Below are 26,436 nucleotides of genomic sequence, written 5' to 3'. Positions count from 1 at the left end.
CCCATCCACTCTGCCCAGAGCCCGGCTGTGGCTCCTGCCAGCAGCGGCTGTGCCCGTCAGGGCCGCACGGCGTGGCCGTGGCTGCCCGGCGGCTGGTGCTCCAGAGACACAGCTCTGCCCCCCTCCCAGGGTCACAGCAGCAAACACGGGCAGCTTTTTTTGAGCCCTCATACCCACTGGGAATTCGTTCATAACACATATCAAAACTTTGCTTCTGCTGTTTTTGCTAAAATATTTATGCTGGTAATGAATGGCTTGAACCACCCTCGAAGTTCCCTATTCAGCAACCATCCACTGGCTCTGAGTTGCCTTAGTAGGAAAAAAACACAACAACAAAACAAAGCAAAACTTACCAACACATTAGATTTGCTTCCCACCTGGAAGCATTTAGAGGATGTAAGGGGATCAGCATTCGCTTCCCTGTTTATAAAAAACAGGTTGTTCTAAATGACTTGCTAAACTGTTGAACGATCTCATATAATGCACTGGATTTTCCTGCCCCATTCCAGAGAGGCTGTTTGTGCTGGGAGCGAGGGAGGGCTGCAAGGTCGGTTTGTTTCCCCAGCGGAGAGTGTGGGCATCCGGCTGCCGCTTTCCTGAGTGGTGGGTGGTGTTCTGGGCTGCTGGACGCTGCCTGGGGGAGCAGTCAGCCATCTGCAGACGGGAGACCAGCCCAGCATGGGGCCAGCTGTTTATTTTCAAAGACTTTGTACCTCAGGTTACTTGTTAGGCTGATGCTTGGGGAGTTCTGCTTTAACTGGACTGTGTACGTTCCCTGGTTTCCCTGTAATTTGCAGTTTATGAAAACCAGATGGATGACTGAGTGCTCTGCAAGTTAGGGTAGGAATGGGATCTTCTGACATAAGAGCACTTTTTACAGAAAACATTGAGTTAAGAAGATTCAGGCTCAAGCTAGATTGCTTCTTCCCTCCCCCCTGCTTTTGTCTATTTTTACTGCATCATTGGTATGTGTCCAAAGAAAGTTGGCCGTATCATTCAGAAATACAAGGGGATAAACTTCTGACTGTCGGATCTCTTCAGGCTGAGAGACTCCAGAGTAAATTAACTGAGAGAGAGAGAATTTAAAGAAGGTATTTCTTTAGGTGAACTTTTTTGGTTGTCTGCTCTGCCAACAGCAGTGTAAAATAACGAAGAAACTGCAGCAGTCCTTTCCCACTGTCTTTCTACATAATGTAAGTTACCCTTTCACACTCATCTCTAAATGTTCGTGTGCTTTTTCTGCTTTCAAGTATTTTGTGAGAGCAGTGGTTTTATAGTCAGTAAGCTCTTGCCAGGAGCTCTGCTGTGTGAATGAGTGAATTGCCTTGTCTTTCTAAGTAAGTGTGGTAGTGGGGAAGCCGAGCAATTTGACACTGCCTTTCTTTGACAGTCGTGTTCGCTCGGCTTTAAATGGCTGTCGAAACCTTTAAACCTTTTTCAGTGTTTGTGCAGAAATTTGTTTGTAGCTGGCAAAAAACAATAGCAAATGTTTTGATTGAACTGTGCATGTCAGGCTTGCAGTAAGAGCAGGCGTTTCAAAGGGGACTGTGTGACACTGTGTAGAGAAGACAGGATGTTACAAGGGAAAATGAGTGTTTCCTGCTCTTTAATATTTAAAAGAAATAATTGAAACACAGCCAAGGAGTTTGCCTAGGAAAGAAATAGTGGTGTTTATTCAAAGCAAAATAATGACTAAATCTGAGAGGACAATGCCAAGGTCTAATTAGGAGAGAGAGGTTTCTTTTTACAGTGGTTCATTTTTGAAGCTGGAAGTTGGCATTAATGTCGCCATATTCTGTTGTGCTTTTGTGAAGTGTAACTTGAGCCATTACCTAATGCATAGCTCTCCATAGGTTATACAGGTAGGTTGATTACTCTCCTTTTATTTCATTTTGCTATTTTCAAAATGCAGTCTAGGCAGATTGATAGGTTTATGTAAAAACAAGGGGTATAATTATAGATAATATACCAGGTTATATACTAAGAATAAAACAAGAAATAGACCAAGAAAATCACCCTGAACTCAAACATTCATCAGGCCAAAACAATGACATAGATGTTCATTTCAAGGGGACAAATGAGAAAATTGTTGTGAAAGTACAATGACTAAATAAATATTCCTTAGTTAAGGATGTGGCTTAAGAAAAGTTGCTTTCTGTTCCAGCCTTGGATTTTTTGGTTTTGTGGGCAAGGTATTACTTATCTAGATAATAGTCTGTGGCCAACTATTATGATCTAATGATCACAAGTTTTTTTCCCTCAAAATTCCACATTGCTGCTTGTGTGAAAACAAATGACATTGACTAACAATACTAATGAGATCTTCTAGACAATGTGAATATTTTAAATAATTTTGGGAATATAAACTGTAGGGCTTGAAAAGAATAATAAAAGGGGCTTTTTGTTAAAATCTGTATAAACTTGTTTATTTTCAAGTTAGTCACATAATTTTCTGGATAATGTCTAAAGCATGGAGTGGTTATAGAGAGAAGGCACCAGAAAGCTACTGTACCTGGTCTTGGGACTGCATCATCCTGCTTGCTAACAAAGGGAGCACAAAGAGGTGGTTGTTCCCTGTTTCCAGAGAGTTTGGGGGAGGAATCAGTCTGTTAGTTGCTGACAAAATAAGGCTTCTGTGCTTTGGCCCTCATCCAGAACTGCTTACATTAAACCAAAGGTTTCCTCAAACTTCTCAGCAAAGCATTTGACAAACTTGAGTAGACATTCCCACTTCTGATCTTGAAAAGAACAGGGCTTATGCCTTTATTAATATTCAGCTCTTTATTAAAGTGATCAGCTCATTATTAAAGTCATCAGCAGGATTGCAGAGTCCGATCGGAGTTTTCCCCGCTGCTGCAGCCATCCGAAGGAGTAGGTGCTGTCCCAGTTCATCATTCCACTGCAAACAGTAGATGCCGAGTCCCTGTTCCCATAGGAACAACTAGGAGTTCTCTCTGGTCAACCATCAGCATGCAGGGCGGTGAGCAGTCTGATGCAGGAGTGCAGAGTCAGCTCTTTACCCTCAGGGAAAAACCTTGAGAGTTTCCCATTGTCTGTCTCAGTCACTTGAGCGGGCCCACTCCCATTCCATTCAGACTCTTAATAGATTATGGCGAGTCTTCGAACCAGGCCAGAGGGGTGCATCCACTCTTTGCTCAGCCAGGGCACCACCTGGATCTTTTCACTGTGTCCAGTCTTCCATTTTGGGGTGCCTTTCATCCCCAAAAAACTCTCTCCCAGCGTGCTGTGTGTTCGTCTTATTTGCATATGCCCTCCTCAGGTAGGCAGCATGGGGGGGAAACTAGGTAAGCTCGATTACAGTAGGCACAGCTAGGACAATCATTTTGCTTTTAACATGCTAATGTAGGAATGCAGGATCGGCAGGGTGGCTGCTCAGCCCTGCCAGGGATGGGGGTCGTCCCCTGTCTCCTCGGGGGCAGGGGCTGAGATATCAGCCACAGGTCTCAGCCAGCCACTTCCCGGGGGCAGCAGGCTCACCCCAGCTATTATGGGGTTCTCTGCAAAAAAAAAGGAAAACCCCCCATTTTTCTAAAAGGCAGGGAGACGGCACAAATTGGGAGGAGGGTGGGGTTGCATTCTGAGCTCAGAGCTCTTTTAATATGCTAATGGTGCTCTGTGCTTTCCTCTGGGGGGATGGAGTGACTGTCTCAGTATGGAGCTAGGACAGAGATAGCCCAGCCCCTCTCGACCAGGAAATTTATTCATAACAATCTGGACCTGCAGTGCCCATAATTTGGTTATAAAGAACAGCTTAGTGTTTTCTTCGAGGAGGGTTCATTTCAGTTCTTGAGATGCATCTTTTTTCATGAGAAATGGCTTTGATAGGCCTTTAATAATTACATTTTTTTTCAGGGAGAAGGCTAAACAGAACTTTGGTTCAAGGAGCATCTCGAACACATGCTGCTTGAGGGCCAGAAGGAAACATTAAGTGGGTTTTATGACAGCAAATTCTAGATTCGATTATAGGGTTTCTGGGAAGAGAAAAGGATTTAAATCATGAAAACAATTATTTCAGTCAACTGGGAAAGGTCTTTTGATTTCTTTATGTAATTTGTACAGGGAGTAATTTTAAATAAAAATTAGAAATACATATACATTTAAGGCTTTGGGGGAGCGGTGGGGGTATGTGTGTCTTAAAAGTTCATCTTTTTCATGGCATTGATTTTTGCTGAAATCTTGTGTTTGAGGCTAGATTTGAGAAGCAGTGTCCATGGTCTGGTGGCACACACAAGTGCTGTCAGAATTCTACTATGTCCAGCAGCATGCATAACGTTTGGAACATTAGACCTTACCTGGACAAAGATGATAATTCTGCTGGGGGATTTCCCCACCCCATGATACTATTCTTTTTCTGGCAATTCTGGTTTTAGCTTGAACCTCAGGTTGTTTACTGGAAAATCCCAGATAACTGGTGCTTGAAGCCATCATGAAAGCATGCTGGGCCTGTCTTTGCCTGATAATGGAATTTCATTAATTCATAACAAAACTGGAATTTGGACAGCTTATGTAAACACAGTGATGCTCCTGATTCCTTTGAGGAAAACTGAGGAATAAATTAACTGGAAAGGTACTGGGTGTTCTAATCCAGAGAACAAAGTGCTGTACATTACTATACTGAAGCTGAAATTTAATCATCTGCATAAAGTATTAAATGTACACAGTTTTGCGGAAACATGTAATACTGTGTCTAGACACATGAAGTAGTTTTATAAAAACAAAGGCACAATGTATAGTAGGTTAGGATAAATCCTTGAGCCACATGTAAAAGCATTTGATTTGATCTGCTGGCAAGCATATTGTCTCATTAGAATTAAATGTGTCTGAGGATACAAGTGTATCTAGTTTGAATTATTTTTTTAAACACAGCAGCAAGCATATATTACTGAAACTAATAAGTTCAGTTTATGAAGAATGTTCCTTAATACAATGGCATTATATAAGGGAATAACAGTTTAGATTTAATTAGTTGTTTAACGGACAGTGCAGTATTCTATATTATAAAATGCCACTAATTCCAAAGCCCTAAAAATTTCCTTCTGGAATTCTGCCCATCTATATTTTGCAGAGTAACATATATGAACTTGCCTTTTTCAGTTATTAAAGAAATCCAGTGACTGCCAGATTGCAATCCACTGTTGCAAATGCTACACTTGGCTGACACCTTCAATCAAAATTATAATTATCAATAATTATATGCTATTTACAGAGACTGCAGGTTGTGGTTGTGTTTTCTGTTATGTTTCCTGGTAAAAAAAAAAAAGGTGGGGAGAGCTAACCATGTGAAATGCATGGCATGAGCTGTTAAAAAAACTGGACTGAAAAAAATCAGTATTTGTTGAAAGAAATCAGTATTGGAAAGGAAATAATGACTATTTAGAAGTTTTAAAAATACTGAAGGGAAAAGAACAGGGCTTAGCAGTCACATAAATGGACTTCATCTCTCTATATCTCCATTTTTGATAAGTTACTTTTCAAGACATGCTCCTGTTAGAATTGCACTTGCTCTTCTATTTGTTATGTGACGTGAATGGATTGCAGGCAGTCCTTTGGCGTGCTGTAAGGTTTGTATTAACATGTCTGTAAAGGAAAGAGCTGCTTGGTTACACATGCTTAACAAATGAAATTTGGAAGAATTCCTGTATTGAGCACAAGATCTCTCTTCCTTTTTGTTATTGATCAACTGCAATAAAGATCACCTTCCACTGTACAAAACTCAGGCTGAACTTTGGAGAAATTAAAATAGCATTTCATGTCAAACTTTCTGAATGGTTTTATTTCTATTAAGACCATGTTTTATTTCTGTGGCTTAAATAGATATTTACTGTATAAATTGTAACATTAAAGGCATTTTCCTTTGTTTTCTACCACAGACTGTCTAAACATTTTCTGTCCACAATCTGTAGATGTATTGCATGTCACTCCTTCTAATAATTGGGATGGCTGGTTATATTTGGATTGGGCATTACTTATTTTGAAAGGTGATTTTAGCTGGAAGTCAGTAATTTAGCTTGATTAGAAATAACAGTTTATAACTGGAATACCACACAGGGAAACAAATGACATAACATATCACTAATGTTCTGTGTGAGGACAGCCAAGGATCTAGTCAGCTGAGAAGTCTGCTGGCAACCAGGCAGACTTCCTACTTGCTAGCTGGACTTTAGGGCAAAAACTCAGCGGCAAATCCCATTGTCCTAGGTTACAATGTAAGATGTGTCCAAAGTATGTATTCTATCACCATCTTCAGGAGCTGTTGAAACTAGGTGGGGCAGTGTTTCCCTTGCCCCCTCCCTCTGAACTATCTTCTGTTAATGGGCCATCAAGGCCTTGCCCCATAACTCATAGGTAACTCCCTCCAGGAACTATCTCTGTTTAATGGGCAATCAAGGACCCACTGCAGGACTCATAAATTTACATCATTCCATTGTGAGATGCTCTGCCCAGGGGGAGAAGCCAGGCATTCCCACCTGGATATAATCTGGGATTTGGGACAGCACAGGAGGCCTTACCCACTGGATTCCCAGAGGACAAGAGCTACCAGACCTTTCTACAGGATCACTGCTTCAACAAGACTGCTTCATCTGGACTCCTACCACCACCCTAACTAACAGGGTGTCAGGTTGTATTCTAACTCTGTCAGTGGTTTTTTGTGCTATTGCTTTTATTTTGTTTTACTTTTTTTTCCTCTCTCTCCTATTAAATTGTGTTTCTGACTTGGAGTCTCTCACTGGTTTTGCTTTCAAACCAGCACACCCATTCAAATGGAAGAATTAAAATTGGAAATGCAAATGAAATATAGTTCTGGAGGTGCTGAATTCAGCAGCAGGTAGATATTGGCTGGCTCTATCCATCTGGCCACTGTCTAGTTGCAGTAGGGTTAAAAGAGGCACAGCTAAATTAAGAAGAGACTAATCATAGGCACATGAAAAATGTTAGCAGCAAGTATTCTGCCACTTTTTACATTACATGGTGACCCTGCTAACATAAGCATCAAAAGAAACTCATGCTGAAATGGCTGTGATGGTTTATTGTTAAATATTAAATCTAGGTGATAATAACTTAAGAATATGCCCTGCCATTAGGAGAAGAGAAAGGACTTAAAAATTTACTGTAATCACATATATAACTAATGTTCCCCTGGAAGAACTCCAAACAACTCTGCTTTTTATGGTCAGTACTTTTGCTCACGTGTAAAAGTATTATTCATTCTGTCTCACTTTAAAACCATCTGAATATTATCAATTTTGGATGCATTGTAGGAGTGGTTAATTAGATGGATGGTGATCTTCAGTCCTTATGCCAAGGTGGATGCTCTTTGTGAAAGACACATAAAGATTGAAGTAGATGCAACTACTTTTGATCAGATTTTAAATGCTTGAGATGAATGTTCAGCAATTTTCTTGCTCCTAATCCAGTATGGATTTATTTGTCTTATTGTTATTAGTCTGCCTAAACATGTGTATGATCAGTTTATTTATGGGTGACTTTCTGTTCTTTTGTCATGGAAAGATATTTGTATTGTGCTGCCATGAGCTTCTGAGTGACAATCCCACTTTTTTTTATGGATTTTGAATGCTAGTTTTGAGGATGCTCCTTCAGTGAACATGTGACTTGGAAATTTGTCATGCCTGGACTGATGGCTTAAAAGAAGTATTACTCCCTATGGGGATCTATACTGTGCCTGCTTCCTTCTACATCAAAGTTCAGCAGAACTTGGTTATTTGTGAGCTTGAAGGTGTGTGATGTCTACCAGTATGTTTTGTGAAGTACTCAGGGGTTGATTTAGCAAGGAAAGAGCAGTGTCCAGATTATTTTGAACTACATAATTCTGCATTGTATGAAAATAATGAAGTGCAAAATGCTCCTGCTACCTTTTGCAGATCAAAAGCCCTCTAAAGTACTGATGAAATCTTGAGCAAATAGGCTTGAAACAATTACTTACAGAAGAACAACAAATTGCACTCAAAAAGATTGTGCTGAACTTGGAAATGTTCTTGAAAAGATCCTAACAATTATGGGTTCTGAGTGCCTCTGAATGCATTCATCTCTGTACTCATCCTTGGAGAGACAGTATGTGTCCCATATTTAGCCCCAACCATATTTAGCCCATGATCTGTAGTATTAGAGAACTTGCATATTCTGTGAGAAAGGGGACTTCTAAAAGAGCAGGTGTCAGCAGTTTCAATGATGTCTTCAGGGCCCCCTGGTTCTTCTCAGAACAGCTATAAGTTACAAATACTTAAAAATTCTTCAGGAACTCAAATGATCCCCAGAAATAAAAATGCAGGACTGAGGAACAAGCCTCAGCCTATATAAACTGCCATGTTTCTCTGAATTCACTAATTTTTTTGATTTGGTTTTGCTTTTTCTGTTATTTTTCCAGTGAGGAAAAAAGTATTCATGAAATTCCCTTCTACAACTTTCTCTCCTGTTGTTAGCGTAGGAAAACATATAACCACACAAAGGCGATCATATGCGGTTCTTTATTTGCGCGCGGGGACACAGGGGCGATGATACGCCCAAATCTTGTGTCTGAGGAATACAGAGTCGAGTTGTGATTTTTATAGTTTAAATTATACACATGTTAACTAACCCCCACCCCTAGATACTGATTATCCTATTCCTTAGTTACTATCTTAAATCATACCTACGCTTTTACCCTGATCCACACTTGATTTGGTTAAAACAATGCTTCTCAATTATCCCCTGAGTTGCAGTCACACTTGATTCGGTCATTACAATAGCATGGAGCTGGTTGCAGAAGCTGACGCTCGTTCCGAAGCTGAGTTGCGTCAAGTTCTAGTTGTACGTTCCCTACCTTCCCCCCCACACATACCTCAACTTAACCCCGTGATTAATTTATACAGAAATTATATTTTTTAACCCTCCACCAACATTCCCCCCTTTGAAAGTATTTTCACTCTAATATACTAAGTGTAAATGCTTTCACTTAATACAGTCCATTAGGCTTCAGAGTTTATACTGGATGTTCATCTCCAAATCCCCTGTTCTCATAGGCCTTGTCCGGGATGTTGTTGCGGATCGAAGGTGCTGGATTCCGTGCCAATGCCTTCATTATGGTCCTGTTCCAAGATGCCTTTTTCTGTATCTCTCTCTTCAGGATTCTGTAAACTAACCAAATTACTAAAAATATAATTAGTAAAATTATCAGATTTTCAAGGATAGATTTTATCCATGAACTCACATTCCATCCCAATCCTTCAAAGATTTAACCTAACCAGCTGGTAGCTAAATCCTTTTGTTCCTTTTGTGCCTCATGCTCTATTTGTTTTAACTGGCTGATGTCATGTTCTACATCTGCAGTTACATTTGGGATGTGGATGCAGCAATGGTCAATTTGTCCCTTTAAATATCCACACACTCCGTGTTCTTTCAAAAGTAACATATCTAAAGCCAAACGATTTTGGAGGGTCATTTTGGTGGTGGCCTGTAATTGCACATTGAGTTCCCTAAATCCCTCTCGTGTGATTCTTGCTAATCTGTCTACCTGACCTGTGAGTCTATATAGCATTTCTCTATTTCGATAATTTGCAATGGGACCAAACAAGGATTCTAGGGCCTACCCAATCTTTACTCCACTAGAGGGTTCCTTCCAAGTGTCATCTGGGTTCTTGTCCTCTGAGACATCTCGTTTTGCTTTTATTTGCAAGGGTTCACTGCTCCTGTTAAATGGGGATTTCTTCCAAATTGGACATAAAGTGGGAAGTCCCAGGGTGATTTCTCTTACCTCCCCGTCCATAGGCAAGTGTGTTGTCCATGTGCCATCACTCATTGCCCATACAAACGGTCCTGGACTTCGAATTGTACTCTTGCTACATCCTACTATAATCTTGGAATCTATTTTGCCTTGTTTGTGTTTAATTTTCCTGCAGGCACAACCGATTCGTAAGGCTACTGCCAATGGTGACCACTGTTTTATTTCCAGATTATCAGAGGTGCAATCATAAATTTTATTACATACCCACCAACTTACCTTATTTGCCTCTTTCTGACTGCTAGTATCAGTATTCGTCACTGTGGGATCTGTCTCATTTTCAGAGCCTTTCCATTTAATGCACCAGGGTGTGCTTTCCATATATTGGAATTTCTGGAGGATGCTCATAGACCATGCACTGTCCCAAGGTTCCAGTCCTTTCCAATCCTTCTCTTCACATTTCCACACCACAACACTCTCTGTAGTGTTGTCCCTGATCTTTTGATAGTGTAGAAACCAACATTGCCATTTTGCAAGGTCTTGGTCCTTAACCCACCACTCTATGATTTGTCCCAATTTGCCATTACTAAGAATGCACTCTGACTTTCTCATGGGTTGCATATAGGAATTCTCTGTTATCTTCCAGTATTCTCTGACCACCACCCTTGACTCTGGTACTTGTTTACAGTTGATTGTTTTGTTCCCTCCTATTTCAGGTAATTTTGACGTTATTATTCTCCAGCTTACTGGGTCCCCTGCTGCCTTTGGTATTGGCAGACAGGCCGTTATTCTGCTGGTATTGTGCATTTTGGCAAAGTCTCTGACTAATCCAATCATTGCATTCTCAGCCCGAATTTCATTAGAAATTTCTATTACTTGTGTTTTTGCCTGTACCTCTCTCTTCATTCTAGAATGAAGAGTTGTTAGTTGACCCTTCTGTATTCCATATCCCAAAGTAACAGCAATCCCTGCTGGTGACATTAGTATCCATGAAATTAACATTACCCACAAGAAGAACATGAGCACAGCTACCAATACCATTTGAACAGTTACAGACGTTTCAGCCTCAGCTTTGTTGGTCCAAAAGTTTCTACAGCCCACGATTGGACTCCACGAGGGACCTTCTTCACACGTGTATAGTGTATCCAGGGTTCCACTCCAACCACTTTGACTGCTGTAAAGGTGGTTAGCAGTACCTGATGGGGACCAGTCCACTTCTCTTTTAGTGGTTCTTCATTCCAGGTTTTGATGTATACCTCATCTCCTGGTTCGATATTGTGGACTGGATTCTCCAGGGCCAGTGGTCTGTTCCACACGAGAACACTTCGAAGTCGAGCTAGAGTTTTCTCGAGGGACAGAACATAATTATACACATCTTGTTTCCCTGTGACATGAACATTTGGATTGGGGTTAGGAGATTCATATGGTTTCCCATACAATATTTCATAAGGACTAACTGACATCCCACTTATTTTACTGATCTGCCTCTTCAGTGTCTGGTTCATTCTCTCTACTTGCCCACTTGACTGGGGTCTCCGTGGTGTGTGGAGGTCCCAAGATATTCCCAATAACTTGCTTACCCCTTGTACCACCGTGGCTATGAAGTGTGGGCCTCTGTCTGATGATATCCCTAGGAGCACCCCAAACCTGGGAATGATCTCCTGTAATAACCACTTAACTGTTTCCTTTGCTTGGTTTGTGCGACAGGGAAGGGCTTCTGGCCATCCAGAAAACGTGTCAACCCCTACTAACAGGTATTTGTATCCCCAAGTTCTTGGCAGTTCTGCAAAATCCACTTGCCAATAATCTCCTGGTTCTATTCCTATCCGAAATCTGCCTAACTGTGCCTGTCGTCTAGCTACAGGATTGTTTTTCAAACAGATTTCACATTTAGACATTACTGACTTGGCCATTGTTTGCATCCGTACTGAGATTAGGTATTGTCTTAACCACTTTACCAACGCCTCTGCACCCCAGTGACACTCATTATGTTTTACTTGTAAAATTTCTCTCATTACCAAAGGAGGTACCACTATTTGCCCTTGTGCGGTTACATACCACCCTTCTGCGTTCTTCTGTGCCTTCAGCAGTTGGGCTAGTCTGTCATCTTCGATTGTATAGTTTGGCTTAGGAGGCAAATTAAATTGAGAGATATTAAGTCTTGATGGTATCAACGCCATTGTTTTCTGTACCTCTTGCGCTACCTGACGGGCTGCCCAATCTGCTCTTCAATTTCCTTCACAAATTTTGGAATTGCCTGATTGATGTGCCTTGCAGTGCATGATTGCAACTTGTTCAGGTTTTTGTACTGCATCTATCAATTGTAGGACTGCATCTTGATGTTTAATATTTGTCCCTTGGGAGGACAGCAGTCCTCTTTCTTTCCATAAAGCTCCGTGTACATGCACTACTCCGAAGGCATATTTGGAGTCAGTCAAAATATTTACTGTCTTCCCCTCACTCAGCTCGAGAGCTCTGGTTAATGCGATTAGTTCTGCCCTTTGTGCAGACGTGTTGGGTGGTAGTGATTTTGCTTCTATTACTACATTAATTGTAGTTACCGCATATCCCGCGTATCTGGCTCCGTTCTCCATGAAGCTGCTTCCATCTGTAAAGAGTTCCCACTCTGGTTGCTCTAGGGGGACATCCTTCAGATCTGTTCTTGCTGAATAAGTGTGCTCGATGACTTCTAGACAGTCATGCTCTAATGGACCTTCCTCAGCTGTGGCACTTAAAAATAGAGCTGGATTCAAGAGGTTAGTTGTTTTTAGTGTAACGTCATCCTGCTCAGTCAGGGTTACCTGAAATTTCATCATCCGGCTTGGAGAGAACCAATGGCCCCCCTTTTGTTCCAGGACTGTAGTTACCATGTGCGGCACATAGACATCTATGTGTCTTCCCATCGTGAGCTTCCTGGCTTCCTGTATCAGCAGCACGGTAGCTGCCACTGCCCGTAGACATGAAGGCCATCCGGCACTTACGTTGTTGAGTTGTTTGGAAAAGTAACCCACCGGCCTTTTCCAGCTTCCCAGTCGTTGGGTCAGGACTCCCAGTGCCAGTGGCTGCCTTTCATGCACGTACAGCTGAAAGTCTTTAGACAGATCAGGTAACCCCAAAGCAGGAGCAGTTGTAAGTGTTTCCTTTAACTTCTGGAAGGCCTCTTTCTGTGGTTTGCCCCAGGTGAACGGCTGCGTCTTCTGAGCCTCGTACAAGGGTTTTGCAATCAGTCCATAGTCCATGATCCACAGGCGACACCACCCAGTCATTCCGAGGAAGATCCGCAGCTCGTGTAGATTCTGGGGCTCTGGAATAGCACAGATAGCTTGAATACGATTAGTACCCAGTTTTCTCTGCCCTTGTGAGATTTCACATCCCAGGTAAATCACAGTCTGTTGGGCAATTTGTGCTTTTTCTCTGGATACCTTATACCCTCCCATTCCTAATGAATTTAAGATCTCAATGGTTACCTTTATGCAGGTCATTTCTTCTTCTGTTGCAATCAAAATGTCATCTACATACTGGAGTAATAGATATTGGTCTCTTGGTACTTGCCCTTCTCTGGTCCAGATTTCCAGTTCCTTTGCCAGTTGACTTCCAAACAAAGTGGGGGAGCTCTTGTACCCCATCGGTAATCGAGTCCAGGTGAGCTGAGTTTTTCTTCCACTTTCTGGATGTTCCCACTCAAAGGCAAATAGTTTCCTACTTTCTTGGTCAAGGGGTATACAGAAGAAAGCATCTTTTAAGTCAATTACAGTAAACCATTTATATATCTCTTTTACGGATGCTAACAATGTATAGGGATTGGCAACCACTGGATGAATGTCTTTGGTTATTTCACTTATGCCTCTTAAATCCTGTACAAGTCTATACTCACCATTGGGTTTCTTCACTGGGAATATTGGGGTGTTGTATTCCGATTTACATTCCTCTAGAATTCGATATTTTAAAAATTTATCAATGGTCTTTGCTATTCCCTGTCGTGCTTCTGGTTTTATAGGGTATTGTTTGATTCGTACAGCCTTTGCTCCTTCTTTTAACTCTACATGTACCAGTTGTGCCAATTTAGATTTTCCAGGTACATCTCTTTCCCAGACAGAGGGAATTACTGCATCTTCTACTTCTTTAGGAATATTAGAAATTGGTTTTTCTTTTATCATCAAAATCTTTCCTGTCTTAGACTCCGGAATTTTCATTACGAGTTCACCATTCTCAAAAGTAATTACTGCCTCCAGTGCTGCCAGTAGATCGCGCCCTAAGAGCGGAGTTGGGCAGTCTGGCATGTATAAGAATTCATGGGTCAAGATCTTATCTTCAAAGCTCAATTCTAGGGGTTGCAAGAATGGCCGTATCTCCTCCTTCCCTGTGGCTCTAATGACTGCTGCTGACTTGTTCCCAATTTGCCCCTCAAGATAATTTAGCACAGAGTGTGTGGCCCCCGTGTCAATGAGAAAATCTACGTCTTTTCCTTCTAAATGCAAAGTCACCATGGGCTCTCTTGATCCTGGCTCCCTCTCATGTAAGACCATGACCCTGGCTACACCATCCAGCTGATGCTCGCTACTTTGATTAAACATACTGTCTAACTGAGGCTGACCATTCTGGCTAAACCGATTCGGACACTCCCTTTTCCAGTGTCCCTCCATCCGACAATATGCACACTGATTCAGACCTAATCTACCATGACCAGAACCTCTGCCAAAGCCACCCCTATTAATGCCACGACTACCTCTACCACGTCCTCGCCCCTGTCTCTGTAAAACTGCCAAAAGGCTTTGCCCCTGTTTCTTGACAATTTCTCTGTCCCTGTTATTATAAACTTTCTAGGCAACCTCTAGGAGTTTATCCAAGTTTCTTAACTCTTCACCTTCCAGTTTCTGTAGCTTTTTCCTAATATCTTCCTGTGCCTGACCCAGAAAAATAAAGGCAAGCTGAGTTCTTCCTTGCTCACTCTCTACTTGAAGATCAGTATATCTTCTAGCTGCTTCCTTAAGTCTTTCTAGAAAGGCAGTGGGAGATTCTTTCTTTTCCTGTCGAATTTCATACAACTTAGACCAGTTCATACTCTTAGGTATTGCTTGTTGAACACCAACTGAAATCCACTCCTGATATATCTTTAGCCTTAACATATCCACTCCAGAGGGGTCATTAGCATCCCACTCTGGGTCTGCAGTGGGAAAATTATAATCCAGTGTCCCTGTCACCAAACCATTCCGTTTATCTTCTCTAGCTCTTTCTCTCGCTGTTCGAAGAACCATATCTCTCTCTGTCTCATCCATCAGAGTGTCTAATATCACATGAATATCTTCCCAATCAGGGTTCTGAGTTTTCATTATCATCTTAACCACACGAGCTACCTCATGTGGGTTTTCTCTATATGTTCCAGCTGATTGTTTCCATATAACTAAATCAGCTGGTGAAAAGGGTACCTTTACAAAGACAGGTCCATTAGTTCCCACCCCTTGCCTTAGTGGTGCAATAATTGTTCTCTTTTGTTTGCCTGATTTTAATATACCCTTTCCTGCCTTAGGCCACTCCGGGGCCAGTTTTCCTCGTGTTTGGTGAGCTACTGGGGCATCTAGCTCATCCGCTTCACTGTCACTACTTTCCATTCTATCTGCCTTCTTCGCATTCTCCCTTTGCTTCCGCCTCACAATCACATCCTGGACGGGCGAATCTGGCAGGGGAGGGTACAGGGGGGCAGATGGGACACTAGCTGGCGAAGGAGGTGTAGGTGGGAGTGGAGGGTACCCTTGAGCCGGTGTTGGAGGGGGGATAAATTATTCAGCGGGTGGGGGAGCAGGATATCTTTGAGCAGGTGTATGTGGAGAAGGGGGGGTTCTCTGAGCAGGTGGAGCAGGGGCAGGCACCTGGGCAGGCACCTGAGCAGGCAGAGGAGGGGCAAGCACCCGAGCAGGCGGATGAGCGGCAGGCACAGGCAGAGGAGGATAATTACCTTCAGCAGACAAAGGTGGGGGTGAAACATATTGTGCTGGCGCGAGCGAGGGGGGTGTAAGAGAATCAGGTGGGGTCAGGGTGAGCGGGGTAGAACTCGGTGTTGAGGGAGCTGTGGTGGGGGCAGGGGCTATTGATAAATTTACATCTAATTCATCTCTTTTTTCTCCTAAAATTTCACTTAAAACTACATGTTCCATACAATGCTTATTTTGGACGCAAGCCAGACACTTATTATTCTCAAGCTTCATTGCTTTCATTTTGTCAAGCCACAAAACCAGTTTCTCAAGCAAGCACAGAAATAAATCAAGATATGGTATTTGTTCTACCTTTCCATCTTGTGTACAAAGCGATCTAAGTTGCATAATAACCTTCACATCAAAAGACCCGTTTTTCGGCCACCTCTGGTTTTCAGGCAAAGCATATTTTGGCCAGTGAACATTACAATATTCAATCAACTTATCTTTTCGTAATTCCTGACCGAAGTTCCCCTCTTTCCAATGTGCCAACAAACAACCCAACGGAGAAGAACTTGGTATAGAGGCATTATTGCTGCCCAAAACCTCTTTTAACCCTTTTAGTTTCTCCATATTACAGATACATAAAAACCACAGATGCCGAACCTGCAACGCTTTCGCGATGTCTGACGGACGGCTGCCTAGGCAATACCACCAGGAATTCCTTTTGCCCAACCAAGCGTAGCTTTCGCTGCGTCTTAATGGCAGGCCCCCAGACCAGAGAATAAAGAACCTTACCTCTCACCAGGGGTCGTTGGGAGCGGCGAGGGTTGCGGCTCCGATGGGCTCCCCGAGAAATCCCCCGGTGCCGGCTGGAGCGTGATCTGGTCGCAGGGTCCTGGCTGCGCCCACAAGGTCCCATCTGGGTTTCCAAAAATGTTAGCGTAGGAAAACATATAACCACACAAAGGCGATCATATGCGGTTCTTTATTTGCGCGCGGGGACACAGGGGCGATGATACGCCCAAATCTTGTGTCTGAGGAATACAGAGTCGAGTTGTGATTTTTATAGTTTAAATTATACACATGTTAACTAACCCCCACCCCTAGATACTGATTATCCTATTCCTTAGTTACTATCTTAAATCATACCTACGCTTTTACCCTGATCCACACTTGATTTGGTTAAAACAATGCTTCTCAATTATCCCCTGAGTTGCAGTCACACTTGATTCGGTCATTACAATAGCATGGAGCTGTTTACAGAAGCTGACGCTTGTTCCGAAGCTGAGTTGCGTCAAGTTCTAGTTGTACGTTCCCTACCTTCCCCCCCACACATACCTCAACTTAACCCTGTGATTAATTTATACAGAAATTATATTTTTTAACCCTCCACCAACACTGTAATCCCTCTATTGGTGGAAGTGTTAATGGTAAACCTTCAGGGATTAATTCCCACAAGATAAGATTCTGCAAGTGCTGGTTTGTTTTGTTTCTGTTTTCTTTTTTCTATCTTGAAAGCAGATTTAGAACTCAAGAATCTAGAACTCAAATAATTGCACTGTGCTGAAGTTAGGAAACCTAGAGCCAAACTGTCAGGTAGAGCCACAGATAATTTCATAGCATCTAAGGGTATTTTTTCTTGTCCTGAGTGTTACTCTGACACAATAGTACAATATGTGTTAATATGTGGTCTTTTCAAAGTGCTTTTAAGTTTTACTGGTCTCTCTTCAAAGAACTTGTTCTTCTTTTATTACCTAATTCTTAGTCTGCTCTGAGTAGATTTGGGAACATCTGGTCTTTATGCATCTCAGCTCAGAAAATGTAAGAAAGAGAAAATTAACTGTTGCACCATGAAGATTTTATTCTGTTTACCAAATAAGCAGTGATAACTTTTTGTCTTGCATTTAAAACAGCTGGAAATAAATTTTGATTGTAAAATACAGACATGTTCTGAGATACTTAGTTCCTAATTAAAGACAAATAGTTTTTCATTAATTTACAAAAGTAATCCTTTACTTAAAATCTCTCAGTGGAGTTATGTGCAACCCTATATTACACAGAAAAAAAAAAAAAAGACGTTAAGTATTGGAGGATCATTCTGTAAGGATTTCACTACATGTTCTGTGTAGGCAGAGAATCCCCTCATCCCTTAGCTTTCTCATTCTAATTAGATTTTACTATTCCATGCTGTAAAACTTAGTTTAAAAACAGACGAGATCAGAGCATGCAAAAATATTTCTGTATATTAAGGTGGATATGCAAAAAAAAAAAAAAAAAAAAAAAAAAAAAAAAAAAAAAAAGTAGTTCCATTTTCTCTGTTGGCACAGCTGAAAATTTTTGTTTGTCTTATCAGAAGCTGACTATTGGTTTGGAAAGACAAGTATCTGTCAGGGAAAACTGGAGTTTCCCTTGGAATGGAGAATGTAAAAACCCCTCCCTCCAAATTATTACAATTTTGCAATTAGGAGCTTTGAGGCAAAATATATGGGAATAGGAATAACAGTTGTTTACTAGGAATATTAAAAAAATACAAATGCACTAGTACAAAAAACAAACAAGCAAACAAACAAAAGTCCTAGAAAACCCTGACAGAGTCAGAGATATGACCTGACACCCTGTTGTCAGGGTGTTGGAAGCAGGCCAGAATAAGTCCTCCTGGAGTAACAGATGTTGTTCTGTGAAATAGAGATGATCCTGTAGAAAAAAAAAGGGTCCAGTGCTGGCGAGATAGGTCTGGTCTTCCTCTGAGAATTCAGTGGAAAAACGGCTAAATTGGTTTTTGGGATTGCAGGTTTTATGGTGGTGGAAAGGCTTTGGCTCCTCCCACTGAGTGTAGCATCTCACAATGGAATGAAGTAATGCTATCAGTCATGTGAGAAGCCTTAAATGGCCCATTCACAGGTGATGTCCTTTTGTTTTTCTCCCGGTAGCTTCAGTCGGTCTTGGCTGCCTTGGTTGTTCCTGGTTAGGGGTGCACCTACGTACCCCCCTGCCAAGAAACTCCGGCAAAGCTCCCAGGCACAGGCAACACTTAGCAAGCTTAGTTATAGTGATATACAGCTCTTAGCAGCGATCAGCTCTTTTGCAGTGATTCTCAGCTCATAAGCTTGCTAAGGTGCCTTGGCAGACGCAGGGAGAGAGAGGAGAAGCGCTGTATGAAGTTCCACAGATGATCCTTTATTAGCATCCTCCGTGAAGGGTTTCAGGGACAGGTCTTCTGCCGAGCTGGGTGAAAAGTGGGGTTTTTATAGGGTACCGAGGTTTTGAGAAGTGGTCCAATAGTATGAGTCGGGGTAGAAAGTGACCTATTGTCTTACAGGGAGATAAGAGAGGGTCCAAGCGCGGGAGAAGGGTTATTTTGGCCTAGTCACCATGATTAGGCATTTCTGCCCTTAGGCGACTGACTGCCAGAGAGGCCTACCAGGCCTTAGGGCTGCAACAATGTCCCTCGGAGGAGGATGGGTGGAGGAAGAGAGAAGAAAGCACTTCCTTATCTGGTGTTATCAGTTGTCCCATTAACAGAAGGCATTTGCCCTCTTCCCCCCCTAGAGTTACAAGAGATAAAGAACAATATCTCCCAACCTGTTTCAACAGATAAAAATAGAATACACATTTTTGATTACATTTTTCAACCCAAGACACTGACCTATTACAGTCTTGAATACAATTAATTGTAAAAACAGGAAGATTTCTTCCCATATTTAACTTTTGGGATGGGTTTTTATCTGTGCTCCTGAATGGTGGCCTTTATCCTCTGAACAATCATCGTTTCACCTCTGGGATGTGCTAATGCAGAAGGCCTGCTCTGAAGATGTGCACCTTCTGAAGGGACCTCTGATGATGAAGGTGGGCAACTTTTAAATGAGAAGAACCACAACAGTGATTAAAGCATGATTTCCCCAAGCTCTATGGCATTACTTAATACATTAATAGTACAGAGTACCTGTGCAGAGAAACCAGAAAAAGGAAATATCACTGGAAGTCTTTTTTTTGCTCAAGGATGAAGTAAATTCAAAAAGGTAAGAGGAAGGGGAAAAGAAGTGCTAGGTTATTATTGTATTCACTTTAAAAGGGTTTTCTGCTTGGGGTGATGATTAGTCATTCACCATAGTTGGGAGCCTTGTTTGTATGACTTGAAATGGGTGTACCTGCTAAAGATACTCTGTGGCCTTGAGTGGCATTCCTCATGCAACAGTGGTGTTATAAGGCAGATGTCTGCGGGTTTCATTTCACCTGATATCCCTAAATGGCCCATGTTACATTCTTCTGTGGGAATGGCTTCTCCCCCCTCAGGGACCCCTAGAGCTTGTGTCATGTAGTTTGACCCTTCCTTCCCTTTCTGACCCCAGTGGCTGTGTGCCAACTTGCTCCACCCTCAGATGTCCTGAGAAAAGACCCTGTTCCCCTGGGCACATCCTCTTTCCCCTGGAGACCACCTGGAATAAACATCTCACTGCAGCTAGGGGTGAGAGACTCTTTTGAGTCCTTTTTCCTGTCTTTTGATATATTCCTCCAAGGCCTGAGAAGGACTGAGCTATCTTAGACCCTTAAGGGAATTAACGGAGGATTTATTTATCAAATGGTGCATCAACGTGGAGCAGACCACCATCCGACCCTGATGGACCACGGTAACATCGCTTCAGTGCCGTCTCCGGCAGAGTGGCCGTTCCGGGCCATGGCGGGGCGGGGCTGCCCCTCCCCCACCGTGCAGAGACCTCGTGAGCCACCACGCCGCTGTTCCACCGCCGCCGACCGGCCCGGCGCGGGCCCGGGTCCCAGCCCCTTGGGGCCTTGGCCCACCTCGGCGCTGCGCTGGCTGCGCCGCTGCGGCGGTTTGGTGTGGCCCTGGCCCGCCTCGGTGCAGCGGTGCGGCCCCTCCGGCCCAGCCCGGCGTGAGCGGCGAAAGCCCCAGCAGCGCAGCCCCGGCCCGGTGCGGCCCCGCCGCGGCGCGGGGCAGTCCCGACATGAGCCGACAAGTGGTGTGGCCCCGCTGCAGCACGCGCGCAGGCCCCAGCACCTGGAGAAGCCGCGTGGAGAACAGGCGCCCCTCCCCCCACTCGGCAGCAGCGGCGAGAACGGCCCCGCACACCGTCCATCGAGCCCGAGCAGCCAACGGCCCTGGACAGCAGCGAAAAGAACCAAACCCCAAAGCTAAAGTGAATTTGTAATACCAGTTTTACAGCCTTGTATAATTGTTAATTCTACTTTCCTCATGAAGTAGTTTTATAATTATGCCTTCCTAGTTTTTGTGTGTGTGCATATTGTAAATTCCCCTGTTTTCTGTTTTAGAAAGCAGAGGCCTTTTCAGGTCACAAGGGTAGATCCATGGGAAGCAGTTTTTGAACTGTCTTCTTGTAAGGCGCGATTCAGTGGTAGACTATTGAATCAGTAATGCTTTTGAGTTTATGCTGTCCTCAGTTAGTTCTGAGGGTGACTGATAACCTGATATGGTGTCTGAGAAAGTATTTGACGGTTTTTGTAGTTTTTTTCCTTTTGTTTTTCTTATGATGACCTAAAACTGGGGGTCTTTTGTTAGGTCTCTGACACTTCTGGTGCAAGTATGGACGAAAAAATCCTCAATGGGTACATATGGACGAATGTAAACAATTGCATGCAGAGTGTGAGTCCTTTGGTTGAACCAGTTGGAAAGTGAAAGGAATGATTTGGCTCAGATCCGTGGGTGAGAATCTGAGGCCATGTGTGGAGCCCGGGGAACTCCACGTGTTTTCCTGTCCCTAGAGTGGGAGCAGAGGTCAGCGCTTCAGTCTAAAACTGGGGGCTGTGGTGGTCTGAAAAGCCAGTTGGAAAAGGCTAGACACTATCAGCCCAGTCATGCTGGAAAGGCTCAAACAAATTTGTTAATTTGTTTCAAATCTTGCAATATAAACCCACATAACCCGTCTACTGCAATTACAAGGTCAGATAAAAGTTCACAGTATAACATAATCCTTACTGCAATTGTATTTAGTTTCATGCTGCAAAACTGTGTAATTACTGTTTCATTTTTAAATTGTTAATTGTCATATGTCATATTTCTCTTCTCACATTTTAAAGAAAAAAAGAGTGAATTGTGGGATTGCATTTTATGGAAATGGTTTGCTCTGGCTCACCCCTGGAAAATGTATGGTTTATCCCAAGTCTGTACCCTCCCTGCAGTATCATGTATCTGTAACCTGATTGGCTGGAGAATGTTACCGCGCCCCTTTGAACCTTGGTGTTAAGAGTGCAAACGCAGGGGTCTCGCCCTCTTTGCCCCTCTTCCCCCTGGAGGCCTCCGGACGCTCCCCTCTCCTCTCCCCCCTTCCCCCTCTCCCCTTCCCTTCCCCCTCTCCTGCAGGACCATGCTCCCTGCCTGGAGTGAGGCTCTGAATAAACCTTTATCTCATCAGCACCTCAGCAGCCGTCTGAGTCTCTTTGCCTGCCAGCACGGGAACACCCGCGACCATAGGACCCGGGGGTCTCCCGGGGGACCCCCCCGGGAGCCCCCCAAAATTTAAACTACAACAGGCCCAGCTTTGCCAAGTGATAGAAACAGCCCTGTAGAGCCATTCATGGCCATTAACTATGCCAAAAGGGAGTGGCTCCTGTGATGTCTGCTCTGAGTAATTTGAAGGTTTGTCTGGGTCAAATCAAGAGTAAATCTAGCCTAGCCTTATAATTTGGATGGTTGCTGACAGTAAATGCCTACTGAAGAGCACAAGAATGGATCAGAGATATCATGGTACTCTTCAGAATGATCTTCTATATTCAATGATTTGTGCTTTCAGTTCTGCTCCTGGTAGAGGTGGTGTCTTTAATCAATTTATTCACTATGAATTTGTCCCACTCTCCTGGAATGTCTGTAAAATATTAACAACTGTAGCATCCTGGACAATGGGTTTCACAGCTCACAAGGTGAAGAATTATCCAGCAGATTACTGGTATCTGCAAAAGAGGCTTCTCCTCTGTGGCCAGTAAAATGAATAGTAAAAAGCAATAGATACAAATAGTGAAGAAACAATACATTGTGAATAAAATTTAACTCAAGAGGATGGTGGACTCCACATGCCAAAAACCTAATGACGCCTGTTTCATCAACCTTTCAAAAGCATCTAATTTATTTGAAATACATCCTAAGAGCTTCTCACTGTGGAATATGAGTTAGAGAACTTCAGTACCTGAGGTAGGGCTGTCTCCATGTCCTGTTTGTAACTGTTTTTCCACTAGGATTTCTCAGTTGCTTGTAACATCAGTGCTTACATCTGGTTACTTTGCATACACCTTTCATGGGTTTTATCACTTACGATGTATAATCTGTTTCAGTAATGACATGGTGAATCTTGTCGCAGTCATCACAAGGACTATTTCTAAAATCTCAGGCAGTTCTTATATTCACTCTTAGAGTTTGCAAAGGAAAGAGGATGCTAAGATCGGCTCCTATTCCTGACTACAAGAGCTTCATGCTATATAAGCCACTGTCTTGCACCTCTTTCTTTACAAAGATAGTCCTTATCTAAATAGATGGCTGACTATGAAAACTTATTTTGTAGCATAGAAAGTACTTAGTGTCACAGATACAGTTAAATAGCAACAGTCTGTGTTTGGCCTTAAGATATGGGCTACCTATGTTTGCAAGGGAACTTGTGCGGTGTGTAACAAGTGCCTATCACAGCAGGATTCTGGTACTTGAAAGAGATCTCCAAGTGCTATCACAATCCAAATGATAATGTGGTTGATTTAAGACAATATTGTTCTTATCTCTCCTGATGCCAGATTTTTTTTCCAGGTGCCTTTTTTTGTTTAAACAGACAGATGTATGCATATGGTTATTATATTATAGTTTCCTATACTGTCCCCTAATTTGCTTTTCATGTACACAAAAATGTACTGGTTTTCCTGTAAAGTAAAATGGATGTGTTTTCATGGAGAAATGAATGTCCTAGATATCCCAGTTGAGCTTGGGAGTCTTAAAATTGTGTATGAGTGGTTCTGCTTTATTCCTCTTTCATTAGCTGTTGTTTCCTAAGTTGTGAGGCCAGTTGAAAAGACTGATATTCATGCAGGAGTGTATATACAAGGTATCCTGAGAATGTCATTTTTGCAGAAATCTAACCTACATCAGAGCTAAGACAGCTTTATATTATGTATAAAACCTTGTACCTCAGAGAGAAGGCTTGAGTAAAACTTGGGCTGAGCCAGAGGGGCTGCTTGGTAGGACTGTCTGGGGATCCTGCCCACACAGGTGTTTGATGGACTTTGCAGGCAGATAACACGTTACTGTGGCTGTGATAAAACTCTGCTGTGGAAGCACATGCTGGGAATTGATGCATTTCTGCAGGCAAGGCACAAGGTGCAGGGAGCACTTAATCTCTGCTGTAGAAAAGTTTCAACTACTTCCAGTAACAACAGTTCTTTGAATAGGAACACTGGCATGCAATCAGCAAATGAATGTCCTTGCTGAGAACTGGAAGGACATGTTTACTGGGTGAAGTTCAGCCTTTGGGTGTTTCCAAGTTTTGAACTCCTGGAGCTGACTGCTGGGAAGTCAAATAGAGTGTCCCTGTGAGTGCAGAGGTGGAGGACACAGCGTCACAGCTGGCACACTCAAGCTTTGAGCACTTTGAGCTCCCACCGAGAGCTGTAGATGGCATTTTGCTATGGTTGGTTGGTCTGTTCAGCTCCTGTGCCCACAACCATAATTAAAACCTACAGAGCTCCTTTTGCCAAGGTAAATATGGAGGTGCAGCAATCAATATTTTGTATTTCAAACAATGTAGTTGTTACAGAGGATGTGAACCTGATTTCAGGCTGCTCACATGCTGGAGAGGGGCTCTTTTTTCTCCCTCCTTCTTAGTCCTTATCTCAATAAGTGTTTTTGTGCTAAGAAGATAATAATTCCTTCCTTTTCTGCCTCCATTTTTACTTTTTTTAATACTTAGATTCTGTCTTCTGTTTCTTGCTATGAGACACCTAAGGTGGCTTGGGTTTCTTTACCTCCTGGTTTGTGTTTCATATGTTATATTTGATGGGAAGTGGGAGTTTTGAAGGCTGCAAGAAAAACATTCTAAAGGGTTGGCACTCTCTTAATTTTGCAAAGAAGTTACATGGCTTGTAGTGATTGCTGAGTGCTGCCTTCTCCCTTGCTGATTTGAACTTCATGCTAGTTCACCAAAATCCTACTGAATTAAATGGAAACAACAGAAGAACTTTTTGGTGGTCATCAGAGAATATGTGACTAAACTCCAGTACCTGATGTGTGTTACTTCCCCTAAAGGGAGAGTTGCAGTGGACACGCAGCGTGCGGCAGATACAGTCTCAGGAGGGAGTGAAGGGGATGGTCTCTACAATTTTCACCACACAGTTCCACAGTACCAAAAGCATTGAGCATCTTCTGCTTCCATTTATTTTTTACCTGTTGCTCAGCAACTCTAAAGAAAATGCCTAGAGCATTTTCCAGCATATCTTATATCTCACAGTATGTAGAAAAGACCAGGGACCTTTTTCCAAATCGATTCTTGATCAGCCTCCTTCTTTTTTCTCTATTGCCTGTTTTCCTGCTCCTTAGAAGTATTAACAATAATTAGTGTGGAGTCTTCATGGAGCTCTTTTATTTCAAGTAGCATTTCACAGCAGATGTTTATGGAAGCAGCAGTGTTTTGATGTGCAGTTTTAATTATTTGTTCACCTTGGTTTTATTTGAGCCTGTGTTCCTATAAAGGCTGAACAGAGATCTGTCAGTGTTCACAAAATAGGTAGACCTAGAGAGTCAAAAATGTGCAACTATAAGGGTGATAGTAACAGTACCAGTAGTCAGGGTAGGGTTTTTTTCAGTAGAGATGCTCTGACTCACTGCTTTGGATGGCAAGTATACAATTTAAAATTCTTTTACTTATGACTGCACAACATCTAGTCTCTGAAATAATTACTTTGACATACCTCACTACAGATTTTTTTTTTAGGCCTGAGAATATGACATTTTATTAAACATGGAAAAGACCCTAAATTGCTGATTTCCATTCTGATGCTGTAATTTAACCTGATACTTTTATCCTGTTATTTCCCTTGGTGTGTCCTTTCCATTCATTTCCTACCCCTTCTCTCTGAAATCTCATTTTTGAGAATTTGGGGTATTTGGTTGAGGATTCACGGATGCCCATTCATGCATTGTTCTCGCATGTGCAGTAAATATAGTGTGTTCCAGCTGGTTTGGAATTTATTGTGCAGGTCCCTGACTCAAAATGAGGTCCTGAATACCTCAGTCACACAAAGACTCTCAGTTGGTGATGACTGTGTGATCACACAAGCTCTAACCTGCCAGACTGGTCCCTTGGTGTGTGCAGTGCAGCCACCAGCAGGTCTCCTCTCCATCCAAAGACAGGACAGCTGGGAGATGTGGTCTCTGGGGACAGAAGCAGGACTATTCACCTCCAAAGAGGAGTGGAGAAGGGGTACTGCAGAGCCACAAGTTTTGGAGATGAGAAGAGAGAAGAAATGTGGGTATTAGATGCCAGCCATAACCTTCCCTCTACAACTGGAGTATAAAGCATTAGTATGTTGGTGTCTTAAGAGGTCCACCCATGTTTCAGGAGCTCACCCTTTTGTAAGCTTTGATTACAGGCTGGGGAAAGGAAGAAGAAAAAAGAACTAATCATTAAACATGTAACACTATTAAGCAAAGCTTTAATTTGTAGCAGTGGCTTCTATTCTGGTTATTCTTGGGCCTTCAGCAGCTGAAAACTTAAAAAAAATCTAATTCATCACATCTACATCTGACAGTGATACTGAAGGTGAGCCCATGGCTGTGCAGAA

At 42.6% G+C, this 26,436-nt stretch overlaps 1 protein-coding gene across 2 annotated transcripts in view; it reads left to right on the top strand.

The window, feature by feature from the left end:
- The first annotated feature begins 996 nt into the window (after nucleotides 1–996).
- LOC134563455 (tripartite motif-containing protein 2-like) overlaps nucleotides 997–26,436 on the top strand; it is a 94,807-nt gene continuing 69,367 nt past the window's right edge. For both annotated transcript variants that reach the window (XM_063421375.1, XM_063421374.1), the window contains exon 1: nucleotides 997–1,193. The gene's annotated coding sequence lies outside the window, so the exon portion shown is untranslated. The remainder of the gene's footprint in view (nucleotides 1,194–26,436) is intronic.

Source organism: Prinia subflava, chromosome W (genome assembly GCF_021018805.1).
Source record: "Prinia subflava isolate CZ2003 ecotype Zambia chromosome W, Cam_Psub_1.2, whole genome shotgun sequence".
NCBI lineage: Eukaryota > Metazoa > Chordata > Aves > Passeriformes > Cisticolidae > Prinia > Prinia subflava.
This window is presented reverse-complemented; position numbering and strand designations above follow the sequence as displayed.